This window comes from Myotis daubentonii, chromosome 2 (assembly GCF_963259705.1).
Source record: "Myotis daubentonii chromosome 2, mMyoDau2.1, whole genome shotgun sequence".
NCBI classification, from domain to species: Eukaryota; Metazoa; Chordata; class Mammalia; order Chiroptera; family Vespertilionidae; genus Myotis; species Myotis daubentonii.
Window position 1 is genome coordinate 12,555,322 of NC_081841.1, and position 23,110 is coordinate 12,578,431.

Consider the following 23,110-nt stretch of genomic DNA (forward strand, 5'->3'; position numbering starts at 1 on the left):
GGTGGATCCCCGCCCCCACTCTTGCCCCCAGTATGCGTTCTTCAGTGGGGACGGGTGTGTCGGAAGCCATCCCGCGGGGCCTGGGCCGGGACCTTCGGCTCTGTTGCATCAGAGGCTGCCCATAAATCGGCAGCCGGCTTGTTTTCTTTTTAGGCCCCAGCTGTCGCGACCTTTGTGTGTCTGTTTATTTCAGGGAAATAATTCCATCCTGCAAACTTGATTCCCTAGGGGCTACAGAAGTACATTCGGAGGGATTTCTTCTAGTGGGGTGACCTGAAGTGTCCTCTTAAAAGAGGCTACAGCTGTCCCCTTCCTCCCAACCCCTGTCTCACTTTGCCCTCTGACATCGCCCTCTCAGGCTCATATTTTGAGGCTCTCACTGTAGTGTTCTTACTGACACACACCTCTGCATACGGTTTATTTGTTAATAATAGTTATTCAAAAAGCAGTTTTGGAGACTCTGCTGTATGTTGGGCATACTCCTGGGCATTTTCTATATGTTATCTTATTGCATGTTGCCTTTTCTTGGCAGTCATGAGAGTAAGCACAAGTCTGAACTCTGGGGATGATCCTTAGAATGGAGGAAGTTACAGTCGGGCCACAATTTGCTGGCCTTGTTGGAGAATGAGATGCCCCATGGACTGTCGAGGCCGCCATATTGGAGCCGTTGGTTTGGCTGGGATGGCGGTGGGAGGTTGGCTGATTGAACGGAAGGGTCTGGGAAAGGCAGAGAGGAGCCCAGGAACCAGTACTGTTCAACCTGCATGAGCCTCGGTCGAGGAAATGGAGAATACTGGTTAATACGACTCCTGGTTAAGTGGAGAGATTATGTAATAATACAGAGGTCTAAATATATTTTTCCAGGTAACTGAAGCTCACTAAAAAGATTGTATCCATTTATTATGAAAATCTTTCTAAGTGCATGTACACTTTCTTGCTCCTTAAAACAAAGTACCTTGAAGGGAGGTTATCCTTGTCTTGATGTCTTTGGGGAACTTCTAAATAGTCCTCAGTACTGTGTTTTGGAATTCTCATGTCTGCTATTTATAGTTTGCCTATCTTCTCCCTCATCAACTTTCATTCCTTTTTTGTGACCTTTTTAAACAGTGAAATTTTTCTTTTTCCCTACAGCAAAAAGAATGCATGCTCAATACTGAAAACTCATAGGACAGTGTTTCTCAACCTTCCTAATGCCGCGACCCTTTAATATAGTTCCTCATGTTGTGGTGACCCCCAACCATAAAATTATTTTCGTTGCTACTTCATAACTGTAATTTTGCTACTATTATGAATCGTAATGTAAATATCTGATATGCAGGATGTATTTTCATTGTCACAAATTGAACATAATTAAAGCATAGTGATTAATCACAAAAACAATATGTAATTATATATGTGTTTTCCAATGGTCTTAGGCGACCCCTGTGAAAGGGTCGTTGAGAACCATTGTCATAGGACAAGAGTAAAGGTGAAGTTAGTTGTCCTGTCTTGATTCTGTCAGTGAGGTTGTCTCTAGCGACTTTCTAGTTCTATTTCCCCACTTGCCCAAAGATTGGCTGTGACGAAGCTTGTTAGAACTGTTAATAGGAAAACTACTGGTGATTATCTGTGGGGACCCAGTGCATGAACTTGATGACATTTCTTGGCTTTTCTAAGGTTTTGTTGCTCTTATATGTATAGTGTTCACAGCTGAACTGTCCCTGACAGTGAGTCTAGTGAAGTTTTTTTCTTCTCATGTAATAGGCTGAGCCACTGTGGGGGAGTCGGGCTGGCCAGGGTCACCCAGTTAGTATGTGGCCAAGCTGGATCCCTTGACTGGAGTTCCAATGCGTTTCCCATTTCACCACCTCTTCTTTTATAATTGCATTTGTTGGGGTTACATTGTTTAATAAAATTATGTAGGTTTCGAGTGTACAATTCTATAGTCCATCATCTGTATGTTGTATTGTGCATTCACCATCCAAAGTCTAGTTTCCTTCCCTCATCATTTATCCTTCGTTTACCCTCTTCTACCTCCTTTCACTCCTCTTTCCCTCTGACAACCACCATACTGTTGTCTGTATCTATGAGATTTTTTGAAAAAATCCCTTCACCTTTCTCACCCAGCTCCCACTCCTCCCTCCCCTCTTAACAGCTGTCAGCCTGTTCTTTGTATCTATTAATTTTTTTCTATTTTGTTTATTTTGTTCATTAGATTTCACATATAAGTGAAATCATATGGTATTTGTTTTTCTCTGACTGGCTTATTTCACTTTGCATAAGACCTCTAGGTCCATACTTGCTGTTGTGAAAGGTAGGATTTTCTTCTTTTTTACAGCTGAGTACTATTCCATTGTGTAAATGTACCACAGCTTTTTTATCCACTCGTCTACTGATGGGCACTTCCAAATCTTTTGCCACCTCTTACCTGTGTTCTCGATTGTGGGTGAAGAGATAAGGGGCTTTGGAATAAAGGAACTGTTGCTGTGTTTGGATAACTAACTTCAGGAAAAACCTCCCTTTACCTCAATCATCTACATTGCTCAAGTGACAGATTTTTTTAACTCCTTTTTCTGAGAGAGTAGAGAGAGCATGTCGCCTCCTCTTCAGCATGTCAGACCACTCTCTGTTTGAACATCAGTCTTAGATTAACAAGGAAATGGATTCAGAAACACACTTGAAAGCAACATGCATTGCTCTCCGTACATAGCTTACATTTTATGACCTGCTTAAAAGATGCAGGCAGCATAAATCTTGGGGAGGTTTGTCTTATTTACTTGTTTGTCTTTTCTGCAGATGGGATGCTTGCATCAGAGCCGGGCTGGCTTCAGATGTCTGCTCCAGGATATTTTAGCTGAACTGTATGAGTCCATTAAACAAATGTAAGAGTTTTTGGGAAAGAAGGGCTGTGTCTCAAACCAAATGTTTTACATGGAGAACATCTGGGGAATATTGGTATCTGTGTGTACAGTACATCAGAAAGCCGCTTGGCGGGGTTCAGCTGGGATGTTTCTGGCCTGTGGTTGCTGGATTTGACAGTTTTGTTGTAAGAGAATGGTTCTTATGAAGTGTTGCCATAAAGACAATGCTTGATCCAGGAAGGGGTGTCCTTGTTTCGCCGCACTCCCAAGTTGTTCTGATTAGCTCCCTGGCCAGGTCGCCCACAACATTTGAACAGTTCGAAATCTGAGTTAGTTTTCCCCAAGGCTTAAGCTCCAGTAAAAGGAAGCATCGCAACACCAGGACTCAGAATATTTCTTCTTTACCCCACGTTTCCGTCGATTTGACGAAATGTGGAAACAGCTGTGGTTCAGCGGAAGCAGCATTGGCTACAGAATCCAGGTACCTGGGTTGAAACTTGGGTGTTGACTTTATGACCTGTGGGGATTTGGGGAGTTCTTTTCCTCAGTTACTGTTTCCCTCTCTTGCCTGTGTCATGGGGTGGGGCAGTAAAATTAAGTGGGGTGGCCATGTGTACATAGGAGTTGGTCATTTACCCCATGGTATTGCACAAGTACGGGGGTTTGTGGTCTTACCCACAAGTACAAGAGCAGCGTGGAAGCGTGGACCAGAGTGGAATCTGGGATATCATCTGGGTAGGTTGTCTGACTTCAGCAACTTGTAGACCCTGGGCCAGGTTGGTACTAGTGGGTGGATGGGTGAGAAAGGAATCATCCTTATGAAAATTAAGACTTTTGCTATTTATCAAGTTTGATTCAACTCAACTCAATAAATATTTATTGGATGTCTGCTATGGTGCCAGACTCTTTCCTAGATATTGGGGACACAGGGGTGAACAAAGCAGTTAGGGCTGCTGTTCTGCATTCTCTGCTTGCTATGCCTGGTATTGACCATGGATGGCCCTCCCTTTTGTTAGTTTACATGTTGACTGGGTTTTAGGTAGAATGGATAATGACTAGTATATTAGTCTGCTCAGGCTGTCCTAGCAGAATAACACAGACTGAGTGGCTTAAATAACAGAAAGTTATTTTTTTTTTTACAATTCTGGAGATTAGAGGTCCACTATCAAGATGCCAGAAGGATTGGTTTCTGGTGAGGCCTCTCTCCATGGCGTGTAGACAGCCACCTTCTTGCTGTGTCCTCACATGTCCTTTCCTTGGTGTGCATATGCTCCTGGTGACTTGTTCTGCTCTTAAAAGGACACCAACCCTTTTGGATCAGGACCCTACTCTATGACCTCATTTAACCTTAATTACCTCCCTAAAGGTCCTATCTCTAAGGATTAGGGTTTCAATAAATGTGTGTGTGTGTGTGTGTGTGTGTGTGTGTGTGTCTGTACACACACACACACAATTCAGTCAATAACAACTGGTAAATATTTTATTGGTGTGAACATTATTTGGGAGAAAATATGTCTAGACTTCCTACACCTTTCTGCAAGATGGGTCTAAGTGATCCTTACTGAACCTCCAGTCAGCATATCCTACAGGACCAAACTGGGAAAAGAAAGACAAGAACTAAGGAAGCCCCGTGGAACTAGGTAGGAGAAAGTACTAGCAGATGTTCTAAGATTGCTGGGATGAATGCCCCAGCTGCTTTCAGACCATTGAAAATTCAATTCTGGGGAAAGAGCTTCTCCTTAGTCAAACTCTAGGATCATGGATCCACCCATTGTCATGACTTATCTTGATGACAGTTTCTTTAAAACTGCATCCAATGGGGTAGGGCTGGTCCCCTGAGTAAAGCCAGGGAGTGTCTACTAGTAGAAGGGTGAATGGTTACTGTGTCCACTGCCCTTTCCAGTTGGATTGTAAGCAACGTAAAGGATAGGTCTGGGTCATATTTTACTGCATCTGGGTGAATGCCTTATTCAGAGTAGAGTTCCCAAAATTGCTTGCTTGGAGAATTGACTCATTATTGCATCACTTTAGGAACACGCCTCCCAGACCCTGCTGTCTGATTCTGCCAACTGCATTGGCTGGCCTCACAGAGAGCAGCAAGGAACACCAGTGGGTGTGCTTTTGAAGATGGAAGTGGTTTAAATTTTAGCTTAAAAAAAAAAAAAAGACTTAGGGTGGGGATAAGGCCATGTGGCTTTGGTGGGGCCTTCATCTCCAGAGACTCTGATGGAGCTCATTTTCACCAGACACTGGCCATGTGCCAGGATGGTGCGGTGCTTTGTCAGTGGTTCAGAGGTTAAGAATATGGTCTTTGGTTTTTTTTTTTGTTTTTTTTTTGCAGGACCCAGCTTTCCTACTTACTAGTTGTGTGCCCCAGGGCACGTTACTTAACCCCCCCCCCCAGACTCAGTTTACATTCATTAAGAAAGCAGAAACAATGCTGTTTCTGTAAGAATTTAATGAATGAGAGGTTGAGGGATTCAATGGGATGGTGCCCAGTGCCTGGCCTAATCGAAGGGCTTGACAGGTGGTTATTATGATTGATTTTAGCTATTGTTGTGAATTATCTCCCAGCCTGGCTCCATTTTATAGACCAGCAAGTTCAGGCTAAGTGGTTTCAGGACAAGGACGGATTGGATTCAATGTCTGAGCGATTAGTAAGTAAAAGAAGACTCAGTGACAGGTGCATGTGGAAGAAGATGTCCTGCTATGGTTTTATGGCTTTTTAAGGGTCCTTTCCCCTATCTTTATTTACATATAACTTATGTGAGCTTAAGGTGTACAAGGTGATGATTTGATATGTATGTATGTGGCAAAATGATGATCACAATAAGGTTGGTTAATACCTCCATCCCCTCACATAACATACCACTTTTCTAATTTGTATGTGTGTTGTGTGATAACATTTAAGATCTACTCTCTTAAAACTTTCCAGTATATAATACAGTGTTGTTAACTATACTCACCATGCTGTATATTAGATCCCAGGAACTTATTCATCTTATAGCTGAAAGTTTGTACCCTTTGACCAACATCCCCCCATTATGCTCCGCCCCCCATCCCCACAAGCTCCTGGCAACGACTCATCTACTCTCTATGTCTGTGAGTTTGGGTCTTTTATATTCCACATGTAAGTGAAATCATACAGTATCTGTCTTTTTCTGTCTGACTTCACTTAGCATAATATTAAGAGTCCTTTTTAAATTTTTAAATAGTTGGGGTCCGTTTCAGCACCAGGCACCTGCTAGGCACTGGAGTTGTACGGTCTCTGTGCCACTGAAACCCACCAGTAAGGGTGAGCGAGGTTGTGAAAAGCGACCTGCGCGAACTTTATGGGATTCGTTGCAGGGGATGGATGGATGTGGAGGAGACGGTCAGCTGAAGAAGCTAGTTATTGAGGACAGGGATCCTGGCAGAGATCCTGAAATGCCTTCCTGGAACTGAGCATGCTCCTTGGGGGTCGGGCTGTCATCGCCTGGGGGGCTGAGCTTTTGTAGCCGGAGGTGCTGCCATGACAAGCATCCTGGGCAGGTTTGCAGAGGTAATTAGCGGGCTGATAAGCATCCAGATGGATTTGGCAGTGGGGCTGTGGAGCAGGAACCAGCCTGTTAACTCTCGGGGTGGATGGACAAGGAGAGCTTCCCTTGGAAGGCAAAAAGCTTCTTCTTGTGAGGGGATGATGAATGAGGGCCCCGGGGGACAGGCTGCAGCCGGGCTATTGTTCCTTCCTTGTCTGATATGTCTTTGCTCACTCTAATGGTCATAAATCAATTTTTCGACTAAGAGGGAGTCTGTCGGGATAAAAATAACTTCTGAAGAATCTTCTCTTTCACTTAGCTATAAAATTACCCATGGTTAAAGTATAAAATAAAATTTAAAGCCACCCCCCCTTTTTTTTGCATGTCTTCTGTATTTTTTCATTGTAAGAAATTAAAAACTTCTTCTTTGTACTCCTCACCTGGATGAGCTAAATTCAATGGACTCATTTCTTTTTCCTTTGGAAAACTAATTTTGTTTCTTAGGTCTTTTGTGTTCCTTGTTCATTGCTCCCAAGGTCAGTGATTCTGTAGCAGCCTGAGGTTAATATTTAAAAGCAGTGTTTTCAGTGAATTAAGAAATAATGGGATGAAAACCTCCTAAGTATGCCTATCCATGTGTGATATCCAATCAGCCTTAAGAAACTGGAACAATGATTGGGCTGAATTGGACTGAAAACGGTGTCCCCGGAGTGTCTGAATTAGATGGAGCTGAAATAATGCATTGTGCTGCGAAACGGGTCATCATTGGCCAGCATCCTTAGGAGTGTTTGTCACTCCTTATCTCGGTGCATTAATAATCTAGCTCTTCTGGGGACTTCGCCGTGCAAGAGCCCGCCTCCCAGGTCCATGTTGAACCTTTCTGTGGCAGTTCCCTCACTGCTGCTGGCCGTGGCTGGGAACTTAGGACTCCTTGCCCAGAGTAATAACCCAGGACCGGAGTGAGACTCAGGACTCTTGCTGCAGTCCCAGTGCTGCTGTTAGCATGGGAGCCTGTGCTTTAGCCTCGCTGGGGCTCAGTTTCCTCATCTGTAAAATGAGGGGAGGGGAGGCGGCAGAGAGCATTCCGAGGTCCTTGCAACTCTGACGTCTGTGGATGATCATGGTGCTCATTGTGTCTCTACTATAATGACTCCTGGCCTCTGCCCTCCATCATATGCACAAGCCGTTTTGATTCCTGCCTATACCAATTTGTGGGTACCCTTGTCCTCCTCATTGCAGACGAGGAAGCTGAGCCTGTGACATGCTTTCCCGAGGACCCCTCTGTGCAGGGGGCCAAGTGGCTGTGCTTGATGACAAGGCACAGGCGCTGATGCCTGGTTTCCTAGCGTTTCTGGCTGGAGCTCTGCTGGGCTTGGAGGCTGATATATAAAAGTTGCACGACTCTACGCTTATCCAAGCTGTGTTATAAACAGAGTCAGAGTGATCGGACGCTACCAGTTGAGGCTGTCCAACTTGTGAATAGCCTCAGCCCCCGAGCCCCGCCCGGCCTCTGCCTCCCCCGGGCAGTCGCAACCTGAAAGAAGAGCAGTGGCCCGTGCGAATTCGAGTGGCTGTTGCACTTGGCTTTTGCTGACATGGGAGTCCATAAACAGCTGCTTGGCCACTGGAGTCCCAGCTACACAGCCTGCATTTTCAGGCCTTCTGTGACCCCAGTTGCTGGTGTAGCATCTCTTGTGCTGCTGGAGGCCTTTTCACACAGGCGGCCGTGGGGGTGTTTATTAGAGCAGAGCCCCGAGAGACGTCCAGGGGATCCTGGTAAGAGAAGGCTCCTCCCAGCAGCCAGCAGGCAGGACGTCAAGCTCCGGGGCTCACTTTCTCTCTCTTCTTCTGGACACATCCACTTTGACCAGGCGTGGGAGCCCCCGGTTGTATGCTGAGCATGAAGTCACCTCTCAGCAGCCAGCTTCCTGCCCTTACAGCGGCCACAGGCCCGCCTCAGGCGAGGATGAGAGGAAGCAGCCTTCCGTGTGCCAGGGGTAAATTAATTGGGGTCACTAAGTCCCCCCAGGAAGCAGCTTGTTTCTAATCCCCTCTCTATTGATGGGCAGCTCATCAATTTTCACTAGTCACCTAATGTTTAGTATTTAAGGTACAGAATATTAAGGGCCATCCTGGCCACATTCACTCTGGTTTAAGATGGCATTTCTTAAACTTCAGAATGCAGCAGAATCACCAGGGAAGCACATAAAAAAATGCTGACAGGAGCTGGCCCCCACCCTGAAAATTCAGTAGACCTGGATGGGCCATGGAATCTGCATTTTGACCATTTCCTCTTTGCCCCCCAGCCAGGGGATCTGGTGCAGGGGGTGTGCTCACCACCCTTTTGCACACTGTTTCCTCTGAGACTCTAACTGCACTCCGAGCTGGTTTGTTGCTTGCTTTGGGCATTGCTACTGGTGTTAACTTTCCCTTGGCCTTCTTTTCGCTGCTCGGTCAGCCATGGCCACTATCTCGTGTTTACCAACCCCAGCGCCAGCCATGCAGGGAGTGTAAATCCGCCCGAGATTGCTTAGTCATTAATTCGACTTCCCTGGTGGCATCACCACGTGCAATGATGACAGTCTCAGCTCAGTCTTTGAAGGGAGGGCGATGGAGATCAAGGTCTGACTGTACATGTAGAAAAAAGACCCCAGGCCTCTCTGAGGTGCTCCCAAGCAGGCCCTGGCACCGTCAAATAAAAATCTGATTTGCTGCTTAAGTTCTGGAAATAGAACACATTTTTCATAGCAGGAGAAAAATCAGTATCATCCCAGGAAACAGCATCCCTGATGGGGAGTTTTGGGAAATAGAGGATTGAGAACCGAGTTACAGAGGGTTATATTTTTAGAGCCTCCTACAAGATTAAAGGGCTGGTGGTGGCGAATGGCGGGATGCCATTCTTTGAAGGAGAAGCTCTTTTTCACACACGCCGTGCTCCCTGGCATCGGGGTGCCTCTCCTCAGAGCCTGTTGATACAACTCTTGGCTTCCAATCTGCTTCTGTCTGAGAAAACATCCATGTAACGACATGAATCAACAGGCCTGAGAGGAAGAGGCCTGTGGGTCCCACGGCGGAGCTGGCTTGGGTCCCTGTGGGGCCGGTTGCATCATTGCAACTTGCTGGAGTGTGTTCCTGAGTTGGCCGGGCTGCTCACGAAGAGCTGGAGGTCATTTAATTAATTAGGGGCTTTGGCTGCAAGATGGTCTCCTGGGTGGCATCTTTGGGGTGATGGTTGACTTTCTGAGTGAAAGCTAATGGGTGATCCTGTGGAGCTTGGGACCCGTGTTGCCTGGTGGAGCTCCGCCTTGCCGGAACTCTGAGCATCAACCAGACAGGAGCGGGAGCATGCACTGGCCTCCAGCTTGGCTGCCTGGAGGCTACTTGCGTTGGGCCCCTGTTAAGAAAAGGTCCTTGAGCTGCCTCTGACTCAATGCCCTGCAGCTCCCTGGGGAAGGTGGAAGGTCGAACGTGGAAGGTGGAACCTGGAACGTGGCTGGGCGTGAGATCGCACCTTGTGAATGGTGGGGAAGCTGCCAGCTCCTGCTGCCAGATAACCGTAGCCTTGTTTTCACTAAGCGATGCTAATGCTGTGTTCATGGCGTGTGTCTTTCCTGCTCCTCACTCCCCAGTCCCACCTCTTAGCACCTGACATGGGACCCTGTAAAACTTCATCTGCTTGGAGGGGGCCCATCACACTGAGCTTGGGAGAATAGTATGAGAGGTTCTATCAGCTACCACATTTGCTGTCCATCCTGACTTATCCACAGCCTCAAGGATCAGCAGCCTCTGAGCTCAGTCTGCCTGGGTTGGAGTCGTAGCTCTGCTGTTCGAAAGCTGGGTGACTTCGGGCAATACTTATGTCCTCTAAGCCTCAGTTTCTTCCCCTCTAAAACGGGGGTGCAGTAAGGATGAAATGAGCTAAGGCCCACTGGCACATGGGCACATGTAATGTCAGTCACTGTTATTATGAAGAATGTTGTCACTGATTTTAAAATATTGGTCTGTCAGGGCCAAAGGCAGAGTGCTAAGATCTTGCTATGCAAAGTGGGTCCTTGCACCTGCATCACTGGCATCACAAGGGAGCTTGCCCGCGATGCAGACTTCCAGGCCCCCCCTTAGACCTTTGGATTCAGAATCTGCATTTTAATTAACAGTATACCCATGACCCCTGTAGGAGAGGCACTGTTCTAGAGCACTCCCTGCAGGCTGACATATGGCAGTGATTCTCTTGGCTACAGCCTCAAATATACACCACCTGCCCGGAACGTCCCCACTCCCCAAAGCAGGCTAGGAAGACAGCTGCCTGCCTGCTGTGTGCAGGCATGCAGGCTGGATATGAATTTTCACCTGCTCTTCCTGCAGTTTAACTGTGGGGAGAAGCTGTGTGGGGGAAACGGGGAGGTCTGTGGGCTCATCACCCCTAAAACATGGTCCAGGACGCTGTATCTGATAGGCTTTGTTTATAGTCACCATGATTCAGTGAGCACCTACTGTGTCCCGGCACTTATATTATTTTTATTCCTTACAACAGCCTCAGGAGGTACAACTTGCTAACTCCATTTTACAGATCAGGAAACTGAGGCCTGCAAGGTTCAGGCTTGCCTGCGGTCAGCCAGCCAGTACAAGCCTAAGCTTTCACCGTACTTCTCTGCTTCCTCGTAGCCTTGCTGAAATCACCGGGCTCTCTCATGTACAGCAGCCACGGTGGCTGGTGCCAGAGCAGGTGGTTTTGGGTGGTTATTCACAAAAAGGCAAACCAACCTCTGCAGAAGAGGAGGCTGAGCCCGTTACATTTAACAAGGGATGGCAATTGGCTGGGCCCAGTGTGCCTCTTAAACAGGCAGGCAGCACAGGGCAGCACTGGCCGGTCCCTGGCCAGACCTGCGGCTGCAGACGGTTTAAACATCAAACTAGGGGTGGCCTTCTTTAAAAGCAGACCGTTTTATAAGGTGCACGGTGCCGTCTAGACGAGGGGACATTTATGAAAGTTGCTGTGCTGCGCGTTGGGCTCAGACACCTGACTTCCTGGCTCTAGTCATTTCGAAGGCGGAGCGAAATCTGACTCGTGCAAGAACAAATTGGATTTTTTTTTCTTTTTGGAGGGTGTATGGTTTCAGACATTTGGTAATCTCTTCCTGCTGGCCCCTTTACTTATCAGTCTTTCTTTGTAGATGTGAGGATAGAGGAAAACTGGAAAGGGGCTTTTTTCTATAATGCTGGCCTTTCTGTGCATGTCTTCGGTAGCTTTTGGTCCTGAGGGAAATTATGTAATTATCTGTGCAATGTTTCCGTCTTGTCCCTGTCCCCCCTCCCCTCCACCATGAGGGCCAGAGCAAAGTCGCGTTGGCTACCTCTCGCGTTGTCTTAGCACTGTGCTTGGTACCTGGTTGGCGCTCAAAGGAATAAGTGGATAAACAAATCCAGGAAAGCTGAGCTGGATAGTGTGAGTCAGCTTTTTTATTCTAAGGAGGAAGAGTTTATTCCCTTGTTCACCTGGGTGGACAACCACAAGAAGGAGATGGGAAGACGGTCCTAGGTTCAAGTTGTTCATTTCCCTGTTTGGTCTCAGACTCGGGTGCCATGATGATGATGTTGAGGGCCCCGGCCCCTCTGAGCTTCCTGACATTTCAGATGAGGGTACAATTTAAAGACCCAGGAGAGAGAGGTTCCAGCCCTTTGTGTCCTTTGGGAACAAATGTGGTTTCCATTCCCAAGGCCTTCACTCATGGCCCCATGAGGAATCAGGTGGAATTCAAGTTTGCTCGGTGGGTGAAAGGAAGAAAGGCCCTATTTCTGGGACATTCTTCTCTGGGGTAAACATGGTTGACATTATTAAACACCTACCCTGCCTGGACCTGGCACATTCTAAGCACACGACGTGTAATCCTCACAGGGAGGAACCTATGAAGCTGGTACTGTTATTTCTGTACTTTATAGATGAGGAAACTAAAGCCCAGAGAGGTTATGTAACCTGCCCAAGGTCACACAGCCAGCGAGGGATTTTAGCTAGGACTCAAAGCCATGTCACTAGCCATTGTGCAATACTGCTTCACTGTGCACCTGGCTCGGTTTCTCCTTCAACTTCATGAAGCAGGTGCTATATTCCGTTACAGAAGCTACATTTACTAGTATAGATTTCCTCCTCCTCCTTTTTAAACAACTGTTTGAAAATGTGACAGCCATTCTTAGCTCTCGGGGTCCTAACAGAAATAGGCCTTGAGCTGAATTTGGCCCACAGGCTGAATGAATATGCAGCAAACAATGAAGCAAGATAATTTCAGATAATGTGAAATGCCCCCAAAGAGATAACATGGGGAAAGGTGTAGAGGAGGCAGCCAGGTGGCCTTATCAACCAGTGGGGTCAGAGGGCGTCATCCCTAGGGGGTTGTGTGAAGCTGAAGCTGGAGTGATGAGAAGGATGCGATGATCTGAGGGGTATAAAGCGCTTAGCACAGTGTCTGTGCCATATATGAATGCCTACTGTTATTACTATCGTTATTGTTTTTGTGGTTTGCCATTAACTGTGACCTTGGGTAGTCATCTCACTGCTCTTGGGAACTGAACTGAAAGCCTTCCCTCTGGCCCTGACAGTTGCACAGTTCTGAGTGACTTCTAGCATCTGTCTCCTCCTGACTTCCACCATCCCTTTGAAATAGGGGATAGAATGACCCCTCTTTCACATTTTCAACAGAAGATTCATTGTGGGAAGAGGGAAGCTTTTGTGGAGGGACAGCCACCATGCTTATTGACATTGTGGAACGAACCCTTTGCGTGACCTCAATGCCGAGTGGGGTTTTATTAGCATGTGGGCACTCCCCTTTCACACTGGGCTGGAAGCACACCCTGGCAAATTCACTGCGGGACCCTCGTGGGACCCTCGCGGCCTCTTGTAGCCTCTGGCTCCTGTTTGGGGGGGCGTTGAAAAGTGGGCTTATTTTCTTACCCACAGAATGTCACTACCCTCCCTTGATCCTGGATGCTGAAAGAATGTATTCCTATTGTCATTGGACAATAGGGCCTCCTCAAGGGCAAGTTCAGCCTGCTGCATGATCAAAGGGGTGGTTTCTCCCCTCCTCCCATCTTAGTTCATGGAGGAATGTAGCAGTGGGTCCAACAGCCACCCACATCCTCCAGGCCTGTGTGTGCTCACTGTCTGCTTCCTCTAAGAACCAGCTCTCAGGATTGCCGGCCCTGCTCAGATGAAATAAAGCCTTCCAGTCATATCCTTACATTTGACGTAAGCACACGGAGGCTTTTCTTGCTGCATACTGAATGGGGCTGTCGTGAAGACCCAGGGCAGCTCTGAGCCTGGCACCCTGATGAAAAGGGGCCTTGTAGCCGGAAGCTTAATCTTGTCTGTGCAGCCGCCTTTTATCCGGCAGGGTGTCTCGTGTTCCCTATCTGCTTCCTTCATTCCTCGATTGCCCCTGTAGGTAGGATGTCCAAGAAATCCCAAGTCATCTTCCCGTCGTGCCTGTCTTGGTGGTGTTTTTTGGCAGTGTTACTGAATTTACCAGGTGACCGAAAAATACACAGGAGTACTTGGAGATACAGGAAAAACCCATTTATTTTCAGATGTTTTGCATGTACTAGTACAGTGACTTAGGGGGACTGTTTCTCTCCAAACCCTGAGCAAACCAATATGGAGGAAGCTCTCCCTTGATACCCTTCGGTTTCTTGGACTCCCAAATATGGATGGGACTTCCGGACCTTTCACCAAAGCCCTGTGTGTTGGGATGGGGGCCTTGAGACCACACGAAAGGCCTGGCCTGGCGTCAGCACTGATAACTCCAGTCTGGGGGTTGTGTATTGTTCGTGGTTTATGGCCTCTGTAAAATGGGAGTACTTAGGTAAACAGGTCTTGCAAGACCAGATTGTGGAGAAAGGGACAGTGACAGTTATAGGCTATCAAGAATGTACATTAGGTCACTGGCACAGATTCAGATTGCTGGCTGCCCCCAAATGTCTTATTTTCCCCATCAGCAGGAGTCTCCCTTCTTTTTTGCTCCAATTCCACTATCACTTCTCTTGTCTGAGCACTCATCACCTAATAGCATCAACCCTTGCCTCCCCTTCTCCTCCCTCCCTCCTTCTCTCTCCTTCCCATTCTGTCTGCCTGCCTGCCTGCCTGCCCACACTAAGTGTTTTCTCAGGCCAGGCACGTGGCAGACATGGTGTTAAGCACCGAGATAAAGCAGTGAGTAATATCTCCACTAGTGGAGAGTCAATTAATGACACAAATACTGATTTAACTATAACGGGGCAAGGGTCTGCAAAAGAGAAGTACAGAGAGCTGCTAGTCCATTTAACTGGTTTTGGGAAGATCAGTAAATAGCAAAAACAATAATAAAAATAGCTTCCCAGTTCTTGTCGAGTTACTAGGAAACTGTGGGACAGGTACGTTAAGGCACAGATGCACCAGGAAGGAGGTGACTCAGCAGGCTTTCAGAACCCGCAGCAAATTGGTTGGCAAGCTTCTTCGTTACCATGGATACCTCCCCCTCCTAAGTAGCTTGTGTCCCCCTGAGAGCCAAGGAAAACTAAATTACCAACCAACTTGTTCATGAGCAAAGATGAATCCATTGGCAAACATGTTTTTCCTTATTAGATTCTCATGTCATTTAATGCCTTTTTATTGATGAATTTATTTTGAGTAACTGCTCTGCATCTTGGCCCTGGCACTTCTCAACGGTTTGGATTTGCAGGCGACATTGGTACAGAACGTTGGGAATCCACTGGGGCTGGGCAGGGAGTCTAGCTGTCACTCCCTTGGTTTTATGCTGATTTTCCCCCAGGCCGAGTCTTTTGGTTACATGATGTGCTATTGACGGTGCCTTGGGCAAGAGGAAGGATGGAGGAAGGATTTGGCTTCTCAGCTAGTGCATAAACAAAGCACAACCTGGAGTCTTAAAACCCAAGGTTGGAGCAGAAGTGGCCTCCAGATAGGACATGCAGTAAAGCTTTTTGTAGCCAGAGCCGAGGCAGCTGCCAGAGGAGCTGAGTGATACTAATTTCACGGATCCACGTTTAATCATCGATGCCCTGTAAACCGAGCTCTCCGTTTTCCTCTTTTCAAAGGATCACCATTCCTAGAGTAAATGAATCTGGCCACGTGAAGCTGCCTCTGCTTTATGAAAAAAAAAAAAAAATGACCATCCCCAAACCCAGGCTGTTAAAACCTGATGTTTTCTGTTGTCCAGAGAAGGGTGTTTCTGCTATAAATGAAAGACATGACAGGGGGTATTCGAAGCTTTGTTTTGTTATTGTCAATTCTGCCAACAAGTAATGCCGGGGTCCAGCCCCAGCAGGTCCAGGGGTCCCCAAAGGTGTGGACGGAGTCGGCGAAGAAGGAATGACACGGAGACAGCGTTCAGTTGATCAGCAGCCTAGCCAGGATCTCCAGCCAAGTTCTGGTCTTGATCTCCAGAGAGGCTCTGCTGTTTATTGTCTTGTTACATCCGTATTTATACCAGTTGATTTTAATCCTGTCAATTTCTATTACAAAGGTTAGGGCGTTTCTTATCTCCATTCCAGGGAGTAAAGATTATGTAGCTTAAGCATGATTGTTTGTAGTGATTAACTACCCGCCTGGCACTTAGTTAAGGAGTTTCATGCCCTCCCTGACTTCAGGGAAAAATTCCTACCTGGGGAAACAACCTTTCTAGGAGAGGCATCCCCTCCCTGACTTCAGGGAAAAATTCCTACCTGGGGAAACAACCTTTCTCGGAGAGGTGACCTTGGTTAAAACACACAGCGCTAAGGGGAGCAAACATATTAAGAACAGTATGCTATATACGCCAGGTCCCTTGAAACATATGCTGTGCAGATGTTTCTTTCCTGCAGCGACTGTGTCAAGCAGCAAGGATGGACCGGCTTCCGGCAAATTCCCCCTTTTTTATTTTTTAAATGCTCACGCATGCAAATCAGTGGCCACCTCTCAGATTGGGCCATTTAAGTCTCGGAAGAAGAGTGGCAAGCAATGATAGTGAGCATAGCTATAAACATAGTGGATGGAGCGCAGAAGGAGCCCCATTCCTGTAGAAGGTTGCCAGCCTCTTCAGTCAAGGGATTTCAGCTGTCCTCAAGTTATTGGTTTGATTGTCTTTGTTGGTCTGGCTAGCGGGCGGCGTCACTGGCGACAGGCTTCCCGAAGCGTCAGCAAGTTGAAGGGCTGCATCAAATGGTCCATCAGGGCTGTGGTTGATGGTGGTGTCGATGTCCAAGGAGGAGTAAGCTGTGCCCTCTGGATCCAGCTGATATTGAAAATGGAGGGTAGTAGAAAAAGAAGAGAAAGCAAAAGAACTACAAGGCATGGAAGTGTTTAGAAAAAAGAGGGAGAAGAAAGGGAAGAAGGCAGCATCCTGACACAGCCCTTTCCTTCAGCTTCCCCTTTCCCTGTGGTCCCAGGTAGAAATGGGAAACAAGTCCTATTGCAGTGAGAGGGCAGCTGCTGTCAGCCAGTCTCTGTCTTTACCTGGGTCCCGATCTGAGCTGGGCATGGGAAGCAGGAAGCAGCCATGGGGACAGGAGACCTTCATCAGAAGGGGCGAGTGTTCAAGCCCCTGCACCATTGGGGAGGGGGGTCTGTGCCCCACCTTTGTTGCACCCCAAGTTTTCTCCTACTGGCCCCCGACTGTGCCTGTCTTAGGTTGCCCCACCCTGTGGAGTCTTACCCGTCGTTGACTACCAGCCATCTCTGGGCCAAGTAGGGTGATGTGAGGTTCAGTTTTGTCTCCTTGATATCCTATGTCCCTCTGGCCTCCATGCCCAGCAACTGCCTTTGGATTCCCTCGCCTGCTGGCGGGGCTCTGGCATTGATCATAGGGAACTCAGGTTTCTTCTCTAGAGAGGGCCCAGCTTACGCCATTGGGCCAGAGACAGATCCATGGTACCAGCCACCATGAGGCTTCAACCTCAGCATGAACAGAGAGCTCAGGCAACAGCTATAGGCAATTGGATTGTAAGAAGAGGGTCCCTCTTGGCACAAGGGTAAGAGGCGCCAATACAGGACAAAGGAGAGTCCTGGAACAGGGCTTTCTCAGCCCAGGATGTCAGGCTCTTGGCACAAGACAACTCCATGTATGGGACATATACTAGACACCCCCTAGTCATGGCAGAAAAGGGAGGTGCCCTTCCTGGAACAGTAGGGTAGGGAGATTCTAGAAAAGGCTGTGTTCAGGAAAGAAGGAGAAAGGCCAAAGAACCAGCAAACAAGTAGTTAGATTTTTAAAAAAAGGAAAAAGGAAAGGAGATGTGGGGCAAAGCTGAGACATGTGGAAAGACAAAAAGGAGGCACATGTGATCCTCCCAATGGACAGATTGTTCCAGCTCAGGGCTGCACATCTGCTGCAGACAGGCACTGGTCAGGTGTGCTATGATGAGGCAGAGATGGCGGGCGGTGAGACATAAGGTCGGACTAGACGGTCTGGAATCCACACAGGTGAGTCTGCGTCCTGTGGAAATATACAAGCATATCCTCTCCCCCAGGTTAAAAGTACATCAGGTCCCTTCCAGGCTCCTGTAAGCAAGTCTTTCCATTTGACGAGGGCTTTAGGTTTAGATAGATCAGGGTTCCAATGCCTGTACATTGGGGAATTTCCCTCAGAATCTACATTTAGTATATTAATTACAAATTGAGCATGTTGTAGAACATGATGAGGAGAGGAATATTTAAACTCATTTTCTTGTAATTTTTTAATTTGTGTTTTTAAAGTTTGGTGAGCCCTTTCTACTATTGCTTGGCCTTGAGGATTGTAGGGTATTCCTGTAGTATGTGCGATGCCGAATGTAGAGCATAAGTTTTTAAAAGCTCTAGAGGTATAGGCAGGCCCATTGTCAGTTTTAAGTGCCCTTGGTATTCCTAGGTAGGAAAAGCATTGGAATAGATGTTGACTTACATCTTTAAAGGCTTCTCCTGTACGTGCAGAAGCAAGGATAACATGAGAAAAGGTATCAATACAAACATGCACATAGCAAAGTTTGCCAAAAGATGGGACATGAGTAATATCCATCTGCCATAAGTCACAGGGTCTAAGTCCTCTTGGATTAACTCCAGTAGCAGGGCTAGGAAAATGAGTAGGACAATGGCCGCAGTCACGCACAATACTTCGAGCAGCTTCTCTAGATATGCGATAATATAGACGGAGAGCAGAAGCATTTTGATGGTGAATGGCATGAGACCGCCGGGCTTCTTCTAGAGCTGTACAAACTACTGGGCGAGTTAGTAAATCCGCCTGATAATTTCCTTCACTTAAGGGTCCTGGTAGGCAGGAATGAGCTCTAATATGTCCAATATAGAAAGCCTTTTCTCGTTTGTGAATGCAAGTTTGTAGCTGAGTTAACAAAGAGAAAATGGCTGTTCTTCCTTGTGGGAGAGAGGCGGTCTCAATATGAGGAAATAATTTAACTATATATTGAGAGTCAGTGTACAAGTTAAAGGGAACCTGTTGCAATTGTTCAAAAGCATAAATGACTGCCAAAAGCTCTGTTCTCTGAGCTGACGTCTCTAGAGTTTGTTGAACATGGGTTATTGAGTCAATGATTGTTACTGCCCTACCATTAGAGGAACCATCTGTGAATACTAAGGAGGCAGGAGGTGATAATGGTTCTTTTGAACATTTAATAGGAAATATAAATGGATGTAGGGAGAGAAATTGCAATATAGGTGATCTTGGCAAATGATGTAAAATTTGTCCTGGGAAGTTACCTATAGCTATTTGCCACTCTTCTTCAAATTGTAATAGTGTGTCTAATTGTTCTCTTTTATAAGGTATTATTATCTCAGTAACTTCTCTTCCAAAGAGTTCCATACTGCGTCGTCTACCTTTGATAATGAGAGTGGCCACTAGGGAGGGATAGGGTGGTACAATCTTCCTAGGAGTGACAGGTAAATGTATCCATTCTAATGGTCCTTCCTGCCACAAGCATCCTGTAGGAGTATATTTAGTGGCTAGAATAATTAAGGCCCAAGATTTGGAATAATCTAGATACTGTAGTTGCTGTTTATTGATGGCCTGTTCTATTTTTGCTATAGCCTTTTCTCCTTCTACAGTTAATTGTCGGGGAGACTTAGGGTTAGAATCTCCCTTTAAAATGTCAAATAGAGGTTTCAAGTCAAGAGTGGTTATTTTTAGATATGGCCTGACCCAGTTGATATCACCTAATAGTTTCTGATAATCATTCAATGTGTTTAAATGATCTTTTCTTAATTGTAGAGGCTGATGGGTGATAGTAGAGGTATGTAATATTCTGCCTAAGTATGAAAAAGAAGGTTCAGTCTGAATCTTTTCTGGGGCTATTTTTAGACCATGTTCTTCTAAAGCAAGGATGGTCTGAGTAAGAATTTCCTGTAAAGTAGCCCGATCTTTATGAGCTAGTAAAATATCATCCATATAATGAATAAGATATAGATCTGAAAATTTCTTTCTAATAACTTGCAATGCCTGATCTACAAACTTTTGACATAATGTAGGACTATTTTTCATCCCTTGTGGGAGAACCTTCCATTGGTATCTCTGATAAGGCTGTTTAAAGTTTTCTGATGGTATGCTGAATGCGAATCTTTGACAATCAGCTGGGTGAAGAGGTATAGTGAAAAAACAATCCTGTAAGTCAATAACAACAACACAATACTCCTGTGGAATTGCCACAGGGGAGGGCAATCCAGGTTGTAAGGAACCCATATCTTCCATGGTGGCATTTATGGCTCTTAGATCTTGCAAAAGTCTCCACTTGCCTGATTTCTTTCTTATTACAAATATGGGTGTGTTCCAGGGACTATTTGATGGCTCTATATGTCCCTCTGCTAATTGCTGATCAATTAATTGTCGGGCTGCTGATATTTTCTCAGATGTTAAGGGCCATTGCTCAACCCATACTGGTTGTGACGATTTCCAGACTATGGGATCAGCAGTCCTAAGGGCAATGGCCCCAATTACAGATCCTGTCGAGGAGTGTGAGGTATTACTTTCCTTTCCTAATCCCTTTCCTGGATTAAATCTCGTGTCTAGCATCTGTGATGTTACTCTATCACTGGGGCTATATAATACAACTCCCATTTGAGACAAGATATCTCTTCCCCATAATGTAAAGGGGATAGTCGTAATTACATAGGGACAGAATGTTCCTGAATGTTGATCTTCATCAGCCCAAGTTAGAATCTGAGAACTCTTTTTTACATTAGATGCCTTGCCTAGTCCTACTAGGGAAGTGGAGGTGGTGTGAGTGGGCCATGAAGAGGGCCAATCCTTCTCTGCTATGCAGGAAACATCTGCTCCTGTATCCAATAGACCTTCAATTGGTTTTCCCTGAATTTGTAAAATTTTTGTAGGTCTAGTAGCATGGATTTCTTGTATCCAAAATGCTGCATCACTAGATCCAAAGCCTCCAGCCCCTCTAGCTTCCTGGGTAACAGCTGTCCCTATTTTATGTATTGGTAACAGGAGTAATTGGGCAATTCTCTGGTTGGGCTGAATCTGTATAGTTGTGGTGGGTGGGGAAAGTAAAATCTGTATTTCTCCTGTGTAGTCTGCATCAACAACTCCTGGGATGACTAAGATCCCCTGTAAGGAGGTGGAGCTCCGCCCTAATATTAAACCTACAGTTCCCTCAGGCAGCGGCCCAGACACTCCTGTAGGAATGGCTACTACTGGTGAGTCTGGGGTTAGTATTGCATGGGTGGTTGAGTGGAGGTCCAATCCTGCACTGCCTGGGGTTGCCCTGAAGAGGTCACTGACTGATCGAAATTTGCAAAGGGGTTGAAGGTTGATGCCCCTATTATTGCAGGGGCCTGGGGCTGGCCCCTTCTCAAGTTTCCCAATTGAGGTGATGGGATATAACCTCCTTGGGAGCTATTTGTAGAGTTTAAAGGCCGACCATTTTTATGGTATTTTGATCTACATTCCTTTGCCCAATGGAATCCTTTCTGACATCGGGGACAAATGGTTTTTGGAGGATTAATATTATTCCCTAACGTATTTCCAGGCTGTCGAGGAGCTTGCCATCTGGCCTGAGTATTATTATTATTTTTATTTGGGCATTCTCTGCTAAAGTGCCCAGATAAGCCACAAGAGTAGCAGTTCATATTTCTTTTATTACCTATATTATTGCTGGCTTGTCCTATAGCCTGTACATATTGAGGGTATGTCTCCCCTTTGAGAGCTGCAGCTATAGCTACACCCTGTATAAATGCTGGACTTACATCAGCACACTGTTTTATAAAATCATTTATAGTTCCTGTTCTGCGAATCGGCCTTAATAAAGCCTGACAGGTATTATTAGCATTTTCAAAAGCCAGTTGTTTGATTAGGATATCGGCTGCCTCTTTGTTATTGATTACTCTCTTGACTGCCTGCATGAGGCGAGAAAGGAAATCCTGATATGGTTCCTCGACCTTCTGTTTAACCTCTGTAAGGGTGGTTGTTTTTCCTGCTGTACACGGTAGGGATTTCCAGGCACTTACTGCACAACTGGTTACTTTGGTAAGTGCCTCTGTGGGCATATTCATTTGCTCCTCAGCCGTGTTAAAATCACCTTCTCCTAATATCATGTCTAGGGTTATTCCTTTTCTGGTTTTTCCGCTAGTGGCTACAGCTTTCTTAGCAAGATCATCATATTCAGTTTTCCATAATAAGTAATCGCCTCCTGAGAGACAGGATTTACAAACCTGTGACCAATCATAAGGAGTCATCCATTTACTGGCTAGGGTTTCTACCAAGGTTTGTGTGTAAGGAGCTAGAGGTCCATATTCAGAGCAGGCCAATTTTAATTCTTTAAGTACTTTGTAAGGTATAGGCTCCAAGGTGGGGTTTCTATTCCCACCAGACTCATTCTCATATGTAACTGGGAAGCAGAGTGAGAATTCAAGATCTCCATTAGCTTCAGCTTCTCTTATCGCCCTTTGAAATTTAGACATGGAGCTCCTAGGAGCCACAGGACCTGGTTTAGGCTTCCTTTCTAATTTGGGGAGCCTGTTTTGAATGGGAGGGCCACTCTCCTCTCTACTGACTGGAAAGGACCAATGGTCATGTTTATGATATTTATTCTCCTCCCGATCAGTAGGCATAGCTAAATTGCTTTTAGATTGAGCTGAAGACAATGATGATGTATCCTCTCTGGGTGGAGCCGAGGGACTATTTAAATTTTGAGAAAGTTCAACCGTTTTTGCCTCTGGTGCCAAGGTGTCACAGATTGATTCCCAGAGGGAAAAGAAACATGGCAGGACCTCGTCAGATTCATGGTGTTTCTTTAATTGCTTTCCTACTTCAACCCAAGTTTTTAAATTAACAGTTCCATCCTCTGGAAGCCATTGACATACTTCTTCTATAAAACTTTCTGTCTCACTGGGAGTAACCTTAACTCCAATTCTGCTAGTAAGCATATGCGTTAAAAGATTAATACAAAGTCTTTTTTCTTTAGACTCAGTATGACCCATCCTGTCAATCTAAGTTTTGTACTAACTACCCGCTTACCCTACTTATCCTCTATAGGGGGGGTCTGAAGCACCCTACGGTGCAGTCCTATCCGTCCCAAGTACGGGGGGACTTACCTAAGGGAACCCTGTTCGGGCGCCAGATGCCGGGGTCCAGCCCCAGCAGGTCCAGGGGTCCCCAAAGGTGTGGACGGAGTCGGCGAAGAAGGAATGACACGGAGACAGCGTTCAGTTGATCAGCAGCCTAGCCAGGATCTCCAGCCAAGTTCTGGTCTTGATCTCCAGAGAGGCTCTGCTGTTTATTGTCTTGTTACATCCGTATT

The 23,110-nt window shown here is 46.2% G+C and overlaps 1 protein-coding gene across 2 annotated transcripts in view; it reads left to right on the forward strand.

The window, feature by feature from the left end:
* NUAK1 (NUAK family kinase 1) overlaps positions 1–23,110 on the forward strand; it is a 78,983-nt gene that overhangs the window by 16,388 nt on the left and 39,485 nt on the right. The window lies entirely within an intron of this gene.